The 11,181-nt window shown below is 38.0% G+C and overlaps 1 pseudogene across 1 annotated transcript; it reads left to right on the forward strand.

The window, feature by feature from the left end:
- The first annotated feature begins 8,859 nt into the window (after positions 1-8,859).
- Positions 8,860-10,676, forward strand: LOC306659569 (neuroplastin-like; annotated as a pseudogene). The gene is made up of 2 exons: positions 8,860-9,036; positions 9,165-10,676. The product of its transcript is annotated as a neuroplastin-like (transcript).
- The last annotated feature ends 505 nt before the right edge of the window (positions 10,677-11,181 follow it).

Genomic DNA, 11,181 nt, shown 5'->3' on the forward strand with positions numbered 1-11,181 from the left:
GTCACTGTTTCTCCAGTAGAGATTGGTGTCCCACATGGTCCTAGTTTCTATTTGTAAAGGTTTGTGTGTCTTTGTTGGTCCCCCATTACCCCTTGGCATTATTTAGGGTTTACCCAGTTGGTTGCAGCTTTTGGTGCCCAAACAGGGGCTGGACATAGTGGAACTTCAAGAATTAGAAGAGGGGATTCTGCTAAGGATATGTGTAGATAAAGAAAGGTAAGAAATGCAAGTATAGAGCTGGGTGTAAACCACGGGACATACAGTTTCCAAAAGAGTATGTGCAAATATTTAGAGTAAAGATTAAAACTTGAGGAATACAAAATGGGTAGGGCCTTCAGAAAAAAAAATACACAACTATAGTACTATACTATAAGAGACTGATTTTACAAAAGAAAAAATGACTAAAACTCTGTTAATGAGGTTTTGCCTCTTCAACTCAAAACAGAACTTTCCTTATTTCTAGCTTCTGCCAGATGTTTATGAATTCTATACTTTCATTTAAAATGTAAACTGGAGAGGCAATTATTCAAACCCAGTTTGAGAACAAACACAGAAAAAATGTGTTTAATTTTGTTAAATTCAAGCTACTGTGGGATGTAAACAGCTGGCAATGTTATATGCACTCATATTCTACCACCCCACTTTCTCAGCATGTTCCTTCATAAACAGTATAGTACATGAAGAAAAATGGAATGATCTCATATATACAAGTCTTCTCTATCTTAAAAATATTTACCTGATGACTTCAAGACTCTCCCATATTTAAATATCAGGATTGACTCTAATCTGATCCAAAAGTGCACTCTGATCTGACAGAGATGTTCTACATGTTCCTTTAGAAATTAGAACTGTGTGATTTTTAGAACTCCTGTTTTTAAAATTTCATATTTTTAAGTCCATGGTTTTGTAGTGAATTTGCATTTGGTCCTGCACACCTAAATTAATATATTTTTTTTCATCAGTCTTATTTTATCTAACTATAGAGGTTATTATACTCCATCTTTGTTTAGAGACCAATTCTCCAAGGATTGATTCTCGAATACATTAGAAAATATCTCTTAATAAAATCCTAAGAAGGACATAGACAAGGAGATGTTGGAAAAATCTCCAAAGCCATCAAGGACAATTGGCCATTTAGCATTTGATTTCAGTTTTGCCATGGCTGTCAGACTTTACACATAGCATTTCCAACTCCACAGGCATCCCCTATGTTTAGGTCATAATGTAAATCTGATTGACTATTTTAATTTTTAACAGGTCAAATCTAATATAGAATTTAGTAAACATCACCTCCTACCTATGGAGAACTACCTACAAAAAGCTACAAGATCTTTGTTTCCTATATGTTTTATGTATGTGTGCACACATATGTATTGTATTGTTTTGTCTACATATGTGCTTGTGTCTATGTATCATGTACATGGTATTAATGTTGGCATATAAAAATGAATGCTCATATATCAAAATTGAAATAGGAAATGGACCCAAATAAATTTTATTTCAAGTGATTTAAAAAAAGAAATTCAATTTAAATTAGGTAAACAGTTAAGAGAAAAGATAGTTTTAAAATTACTAACTCACAAATTTTTCTAGGTGACCAGACAATAATGTTTTGGTTTATATAAAATGTCTAGAATTAATATCTCTTTCTTCAAGGAAATTTTGTCAACATGGAAAAGATACCTAATACTGTGAGCTACACTTGCCTGATTTCCTGTTTTTTGTGGTTAAAAATTAGTAACTATAAACATATTTGTTATAGGGGTCATGTGAACAATTTACAAAATTAAAATGCTAAAACATCAGCTGCTAAGTATAAAATCAAATGCTCTTAACTTTTTAAATCCCATATGGTAACAGTTATAATTAAATCAAAGACACAAAAATGAAGCCTGACAGGTGATAGTATTAGCAAACCAACATGAATCAACCTATTCTGGGACTAAATGATTTCTTAACCTTGCATGATTTCCAGGATCTTGTAGTTCAATGTGCCCACAATTTTTACCTAAAGTAGCAATTGTGGTTGTGGGGTAAGAGTTGCTGGTCAGTACTCAACAGTAAAGGCTACCAGAATCTGTTAGCAATGTGTACTGTCAGCACAGCAAGGGACAACATGGGATCCATGGTTCCTATATTAAACTGGAGGCCACAAGAGCAGGAGTCACTTCTGATCCAGAGTGACCAGTCTGCTGAGTGTTTAGATGTCACTATTAATATACACTGAAGGATTCTTTGACAGCTTAATGCCAAGAACACAGAAAGGACTTGACTGTTTCTTCCAGGTCCTGCTTCCAGAAGTTTGACTGTATACACTTGGGGAAAAGAGACTAGTTCTAGACCCTGTGTGAATAGAGACTTGAGTGTCATGGTAGCTTATTTTGAGCTCAGGCAGAACCAAATATTCTTATGTCCATCCAGTACCAACCTCCTGCTCCATCTTCCATGTGGGACCAATATGTCATTCCATATCCTTGTGCAAGTATCCTGAGAATAGGCACAAGGCTGATACACTCACCTCTTTTAGTTACACTGTCCTCACCCATTTGGGGGCCGGGTCTTAAAAACCCAGCTGTCAAGATTCTAAACTCCTTGCAGGCTTGAGCTGATAACCATTCAGCTCTCATACTTCGTTCTCAACCCTTGGGAAGTTCGTTGCCAGATGACCCATCAGATATGAAGACACACTCTCTACTGAGGACACTTAATGGCACACATGTCCTCAAGAATTCACAAAGTGAAGGGGAAGATGCACTGACACCTATGCATGATACCCTTAAGTCATTACTTTTTAGCATTGTCTGAATGCTTATGGCCCCCCAAAATTTTTATCTTGAAATACTAAACCCCAAAGGTGATGATAAGAAGTAAAGCCTTGGAGGTTTTAGGTCATGGGGTTCAGGTCATGGGCCACAGGAATGGAATTATTGTCCTATATAAAAAATAGCCACAAAGAGACCTCTCAACTTCTGTGAGGACACAATCAGACACTGCACTGCCTTACCTTGATTCAGCTGTTATAATAAATTATAGTAGAATGGGTGACTTCTAAGTCACAGACATTCATTTTTTACTGTGGAAGAACAAGGTACCAGGAGATTCAGTGTCTGGTGAGGACATTCCTAATGAATGGGAGCTTCTTGTTATGTCCTCACGTGGTGCACGGGACCAGCTAACCTTTGGCAACTGTTCATAAGGGCACAAATTTCACTGATGAAGGCTCCAGTTCATGAACTCATCACCTCCCCAAGGACCCACTTCCTCATACTATCACCTTGGTGGGGAGAAGTTCAACATAGATACTTTAGGGAACACAAACCTTCAGATTATAGCTGTCTATGAGGAAGTAGTTTCTCACAAGTCAATAAACATGCTGGGGACTTTATCTTGGACTTTCTATCTTTGAGAAGTACATAATCTAAATTCCGCAACTCATAAGGTACATAGTTTCTGGTATTTCATTATAGTGGACAAAACAGAATAAACTACATTTCAAATGAGAATTCTGTCCACTCAACTTTTTCCACCTATATGAACACTTCTCTCTGTTTCAAACAGGTTATGGACTCTCTGGGCATTCCTCCAGGTGTGCATCTATGTACATACACACACAACATCAAGTACCTCAGGGCAGTCCACTATGGCCCATCCCCACATTCTGCCTTTCTGCACTTCGGATTTGGAAACTATCCACAGGGCCCTATCACTGCAAGCAAATGGTGAGGTAGGCCCAAGTTTTCTGAGCTGGTCCTCTGTGAGTCACCTCTTTAAGGCAGAATTGAAGCCTACTTCTGCCCTGCACTCTGTTCTCAACTCTCAGCACCTCAGGGGCCCCACACAATCCCTGATTATAGATGGACCTCCCATTCTCTGCACCTCCTTTTCTAGTTGTAAGACCTGATCACAGCTGGCATCACTTTACCATGCTCACCTGTGCATTTGCTCCTTTCTTTTCACAGCTAGAATGAAGCTGCTATTTGCTAAGTGCATAACCTTGAGCAAATTAGCATCTACATGGCTCAGAATCCCTGTCCTGCAAAATGGGTGTGAACATGACTACTGCTCACATGGTTCCTGCTGCCAGTGAAGAGTGCAGGGATAGAAGTTCCAAACACATTAGTCCAGTACATGCTCATCAATGGCTCCTGTTGTTATTATGTTTCAGCATTATTAACTGTCAATCCCACTTCACAACCTGGTAATTGTGAATCCCAGAAAATTAAAACCATTTAACCAAGTTCACTGGGCAAGCTGGCCCAAGTCTTTTCTGACTTCAAATTCCCTGCCCCCAACCAGAGTTTAGAGTCAGAACAGTAGAAGTGCTATATGAAGAGCTGGCCACTGTAATGCTATTAAATTTAGTTTCATGAATGAACACAAGGGAGAGGTTGTGGGAAGGAGCTGAGTCTTATAGCTAACATGTAGTGGATGCTAAGGTTTCACCTTCAGGCTGACCCCCTTCTATAAGGTACAAAACTGTAATGAAAACTCAGCCAGAGAGACAAGTTAGTAGTCAACACAGACAATGAAGGACACTCTCTAGGTGGCCAGGCTGGTGGGTGGCTATACAAGCAGTTAAAGCCACAGATGGGAGAGCACCACATGCTTCACATCAGACCTCTTGTTCCTTGGGTTTTAGTACCCTGGTTCCCACAAAAGCAGGCTAGGTTGAACATGAGAACTCATGCTTGCTGGTAGGTGAGATTCCCAGGAAATAGCATCTATTTATCTCTTCACAGGTGTACTCATTCTACTCAGCCATAAAGAAAAATGGAATTATTTTATTTGTGGGAAATGAATGACCCTGGAGAACATCACGCTAATTAAAATAAATCAGACCCAGAAAGTCATGTTTCTAGTGTTTTCTCTCCTACATGAAAGGTAGAAAGAAAAATGGAATAAAACAAAAGAGAATCTCACAAGAATAGGAGGAAGAAGAGTGGAGTAGAGGCTCCTGGAAGAGAGGATGAGATGGAAAAGTCGGGCACTGAGGAATGAGACTGATCAAATGATGTTTGTGCATACATGGATATGTCACAGTTAATACACAATTAAGGTAATTATAATACACTAGTGGAAATAATTTTTTTGGTACCAGGGATTGAAATTAGGCATACTTCACTATGCAGTCACATGCCTAGTCCATTTTTGTATTTTTTTTTTTTTTTTTTTTTTTGAGACAGGGTGTTGTAAAATTGCTCAGGGCTTTGTCAACAAAGATACTGATGGGTGTCCACCAATAAAGCAAAAATACGAAGGCCTGTCCTGCCCTGGCTTAGGGAACACTCAGTGTGCATCAAGTAATTAAGTCATTAATTAGTAAGTACTGCTAATTAAATTATTTATTTCTCATAATAGTCATTCAATTTTCATAATAGTCTTGGGAAGCAAATGGCATCAACCCTATCTTACAGATGAATAAACAGAAGCTCTGAGAGGTTAAAAATCTATTCAAGGTCCTATAAATATATAAAAGCCAGAATTCAGATGTGTGCTGATCCACTCCAGACCTTGGTCATTAACATTTATTCTAGACTAGTCACTACATCTGAGAACCTCCTGGAAAGCTTTGATAAATCCAAATGCATGAGATCCATTTCCCAACTATTCTTGTTTAACTGGTTGAAGTTACAGCCAATGTATCAGTGTACTGGTGCCTAATCCTCACAATTAGAAAAGGAGTCATTTTTCTCTCTATTAAAAATCAGGGAAACTAAGACAAGGAGAGATTGGATTCACCTTCCTAAAGTCACACTGCATGTCCACAGTACAATAGGGGTGTATGTCTACACGTCTATGCCTCTTCAAAGCTCTCTGTTGCTCCACACAAAAGCAGACTCCACAAAGTTTGGGTACAAAACAACCCCTTTGTCACACTCAACCCAGAAGCCTCCCATGGAATGAGTGTATGTGTGGGGCAGGATTTAAGGTGGCATCTTGGTGTTAATGGGCCATGTCGCTCAAGGGCATAGGCACATCCATGGTCACCAAAGGCAGATGGTTAACTTTCCCAGGATTGGGCTGCATGTGGTGAAAATCTACTCCATAGTGCATGAAACCCTTGGGTGCCTCCTCCCCAGAGGAGTCTTCCCTAATTGCACATGTGCTGAAATTCTTATTCAACTATTTTATGTTTTCCTCTAATATGACTTTGTAAGTCTCATTCTTTGACATTTGTTGTAATTTTCTTCTGAAGTTTTGAAACCACCCCAACCTAAACCATGTGGAATTTCAGCCCACAGATATTAGTTTTCATTTTATATATTTCTATTTGGTACAAATTTATGATTCTCTCTAGAAATAACTAATTTTTCATTTGTTGTCATATCTGTATTAACCCTTCACATTTTGATAATGGTTGTGATAAAGAACTATTTTCTGATTCCAACACCTGGAACATCACTGGGTTACTTGAAGTGATTTTACTTTTTTTTGACTCCAAGTCACAGGGCTCCATTTTATCTTTAAGTATTTTTTTATTTGTTCTAATTAATTGTACATGACAGTAGTATGTATTTATATGTTTTGCTAAATCATACATAAATAGTGTATAATTTCATATTTTCTGATTGCATATATTTTAGGAACACGTCAGTCATGCAGTCATATATGTACGTGAGGTAATAATATCTGTTTCACTCTGCTATCCTTCCTACCTCCATACCACTTTCCATCCATTTACTCTCCTCTACCTAATATAAAGTAACTCTATAATGCTTTATAACTTCATATATAGTACAGAGGAGACTGAGCCTAAATTTTACCTGGTTTCTCTCAGAGAAAGTTCAGACCTACCCCATCTTCATTAGTGAGGATAATGGATTGTGCAGGTTCCTTAGAGTAGACTCCCAGCTCAGGATCCTCCTCAGTTCCCACTACGTATACTCTGCCTCTTATCTCCCCAACCTGTGACCTTCAGTGCTGCCTCTATTTTTTAACTTTTAACTTCATTTCAGATTGATTTTAATATTTTACTCGGATTTTGAATCACAAAACTCCCAGTTTGGAAATGATGACATATAGAAACAATGGTACAGAGATAACAGGTGCTCCATGTGGGAAAAAGCTAGGGAAAAGGGTCCCATCACACACAATAGGGAGATGACCCTCAGAGACACTGGGAAACCATGGGAGGTGCTAGGAATCCCTCACCCCAAAGTAGAGGTATTGTATATTGTGGAAAGTGTTTTGACTAATTTGATATTAGGATCAAAATTAGAGTAACTGAAGTTGTCATCATAATGGGGAAATGAATCCAATCAAGGTCCCTCTCCAGATTTGTCCAGGGTAGTTAGAAAAATGTTTGGACACTAGCTCTCCCATCTTTTACATTGTCCATCAGGGAATAAAATTAAGAGAATGATGACATGTTCCAGTGGAAAAGTCACAGTTCTGTGTTCTCCAGTGAGATCTTGTCAACTTTCTAAAAACATGAAAATTTTAGGCCTGAAGACAAAAGACTTAAAGTCACCCTGTTCTTTAAACTTGCAACTGTTTGGACTCTCTCAGCTGCATGGAGTCCTCTCATGACTCAATCATGTAGGTAAGTGCCTTTGTGTCCTGAGATAAAGAATTAGGGTGCAGGTGGGTTCAAGAAAGGCTGTGGAAGGAAAGAATTTGAACCTACTAGTGAGGTTTCCAGTAGCTATAGAGGAGTCTTCAGCTTCAACAGTCCTACTTAGCCCAGAGGACTGTGTTCTCTATGACACAATGAAGATAATTTCTTCTAAAGAATGCTTGCTTCTTTAATTTAGATTCTCTTTAATTTAGTCAAATTTTTATAGGCAATATCAATAAATTTTAGTTTTTCTTTTTTTCTTTCAGTCAGACAAATTATATATAGTATGTCATCTAGAGATTTTAAACTTTACATACTGGTATACATATTATCAGGTAAGCTATAAGTTTTAATTTAACATTTTCATTACTTATAATTTCGCTTCTGTCATCCTCATAAATCAAACAGAACCATCATTGATGTAAATAATTTTTTTAGTTTGAGTTATTTTAAGTTTTGATACCTTTAAAAGGAAATGACATTCTGTTACAGAACCTCATTTTATAGAGGGCAATCTCACATTGCTATAAACTACCTACTTGTATTTTCTCATGAATTCTTTGGCTCCAAATTAATTTCCAAATTAATTAAAATTTCCTTTACCAGGTCCTCAATCAATTAGAAAATGTTAAATGAGAGGTCCATGATAAGAAGTGTTGGAAGTACTTTAAATATTTTTAAAAAAAAATCAAATTAACAAGCTGGTAATTTCCCATTCCTGGCTTCAAAACACCCAGGAATATAATTTTTCTGGGTCTGTGGGAGGAATATTTGTGTCCATTAGCCTTCAATGATTTAGCCACTAAAAAATGTATCCTTTCCAATTTCTGTCACAATGAAATTGTCTGAATCTGATTTTGTTTAGAGGAACATTTAGATCACTTGAATACCATCCTATTCTTGTCACTCTACCTTTCAGATTTTTTCCCAAACTCAATTTTTCATTTCTTTAGAATGATCATATAAATGTGAACACATCTTCTATTCTTGTAACTAAGACACACAGAACCAATGAGACAGGAAAGCCAAACCTGTTGAGCAAGAAAGTAGGACTTGAATCTTAGACACTAAATCAATCAGTGAGACAGACTCTTACAGGTCTCCTTGGGTTTTCTAGTAATGGCAACTTGGGGTTTGCAAGGAAGCATCTCCGGGGCTTCCTTTTTCTTTACTTTAAGAAGAACACTTTCTCAGACTAGGGTTATGGCTCACTGCTAGAGCACTTGCCTAGCACTTGTGGGGCACTGGGTTCCATCCTCAGCACCACATAAAAATAAATGAAATAGACTCCCTCGCGCGCTTGCCCGCCCCTCCCTCCCTCCCCTCCCTTCCCCGGCCCGGCTTGGGCCCCAGCCCATTAGGCGTTCGGTCTTCTGCTAGGGAGGATGTCTGGCCCGTCGCTCCCCAGCGCCCTGGCCCTCTCGTTGTTGCTGGTCTCTGGCTCCCTCCTCCCAGGGCCAGGCGCCGCTCAGAATGAAACAGCTCGGCTAGTCTTCATGGCCTAGTCACAAAGGAAATTAAGTCCTGATGGAACTGAACATGAAGGCAGAAAGAATTCCAGGCAGATGGACGACTAGTAATGAATATTGATTGGGGGCTATGAGAGCCAAGAATTGTCACCAGTGAAGAAGTCATTATTTGAGAAAGCCCTGCCCTCCCTGTCATCTTGCAGTGTAACCTCACCTCCAGCTCTCACACCCTTACATACAGCTACTGGACAAAGAATGGGGTAGAACTGACTGCCACTCGTAAGAATGCCAGCAACATGGAATACAGGATCAATAAGCCAAGAGGTGAAGATTCAGGCGAATACCACTGCGTATATCATTTTGTCAGCGCTCCTAAAGCAAATGCCACCATTGAAGTAAAAGCCGCTCCTGATATCACTGGCCATAAACGGAGTGAGAACAAGATCGAAGGGCAGGATGCCATAATGTACTGCAAGTCATTTGGCTACCCCCACCCAGAGTGGATCTGGCGCAAGAAGGAGAATGGTGTGCTCACAGAGATTGTCAATACCTCTGGGTGCTTCTTCATCATCAACAAAGAAAATTATACCGAGTTGAGCATTATGAACCTCCAGATCACAGAAGACCCCGGCGAGTATGAATGTAATACTACTAACTCTATTGGCTCCGCCTCAGTATTCACCATCCTCAGGGTACGGAGCCACCTGGCCCCACTCTGGCCTTTCTTGGAAATTCTGGCTGAAATCATCATCCTTGTAGTGATCATTGTTGTGTATGAGAAGAGGAAGAGGCCAGATGAGGTTCCTGATGATGATGAACCAGCTGGGCCAATGAAAACCAACTCTACCAACAATCATAAAGATAAAAACTTGCACCAGAGAAACACAAATTAAGTACTGCTTATAATATCTTTAGGTTCCTGAAACTGATGGCATCATGACCTGCTAAATTTTCTGCTTGGACCTCTTTGGTCTCCCCTTTCAAGTGAGCAACACCACAATGACCGTCTAAAGCATGCCTTATTTAGCCTCTCCTGTAAGGGTGACCTAGCCAGGTACATTTTAAACAGTGCTTCAGTGTAGAAGGTGTAAACTATTTGGGCTTGACGTGCTGTGAATGTTGCTTTCTTTCCTTTGTTAAAATATTTAAATAGAAGTGAAAAGGTCCTCTGAGGATCAGATCATGCATGCGCCATTTTTTACTTAAAGCAGCTGTTAACATTGGCAAAGCTCTAAAATGCATTGCTGCCATCTAGTGATACATTTTTGTAAAGTACTCAAAACCTACAGATATATACAATATATAAATATATACATATATGTTTATATTTTTGGGGGTGGGAGAAATCCAAAATAAAGTAAATGCTTGTTTCATGTTTAAAATGCTGATATTCATTCCTTAGTGTATGTTGTCAGATGAAGAAATGTGTAGTTATGGTATATAAAGATAAGTAATTTATAAATTCTGAAGTCTATAATTTTAAGGGCTTAACCTAAAACTTTAATAAGAAGATAGAACAATCCACTGAATGGATATAATGAATTGCAGTATATATGTATGATTGCTTTTAAGTGACTTTTTTCTTTTGTTAAATCATGTAAATTCTTAAATCCTTTTGCACTGATGTGTTGAACCTTATTCTTGTATATTCGATCAAGGCAAACTTTTATAATTTCTTTTGTTTTCAATGACCTTGAAATGTTATAGCATGGTGATATTCTATGCAACTCTAGTTATACTATTTTTTCACATTGATTTAATGATTGATGGTAGATTTTATAACCTGACCAGGTTCTCATGCGGTACGTAACTATAGATGCATGTACTTGTGTTTTGTGTAACTGTTGAAGTGCAATGATGTATAAAAAAGTGAATTCACCTGTTTTTAACAATAAAACATTGGTAAAAAAAATTAAAAAAAATAAATGAAATAAAGGCATTGTGTCCATCTACAAATAAAAATTTTTGAAAAGGAACAATTTCTCTTCTAGTGGATTTTTTAAATTTTTTAAATTTAAATTTTTAAAATTTTTAAATTTTTTAAAATTTAAATAATAGCTGTAATATAAATACCATGGTTCTACATGTAAATCCTGAACTGTAATGTACAACCATAAAATTTACAAAAGTAACCAATAATACTCACCTCTATTT

The sequence above is a fragment of the Sciurus vulgaris genome, assembly GCF_902686455.1.
Source record: "Sciurus vulgaris genome assembly, chromosome: 4".
Classification (NCBI taxonomy): Eukaryota; Metazoa; Chordata; class Mammalia; order Rodentia; family Sciuridae; genus Sciurus; species Sciurus vulgaris.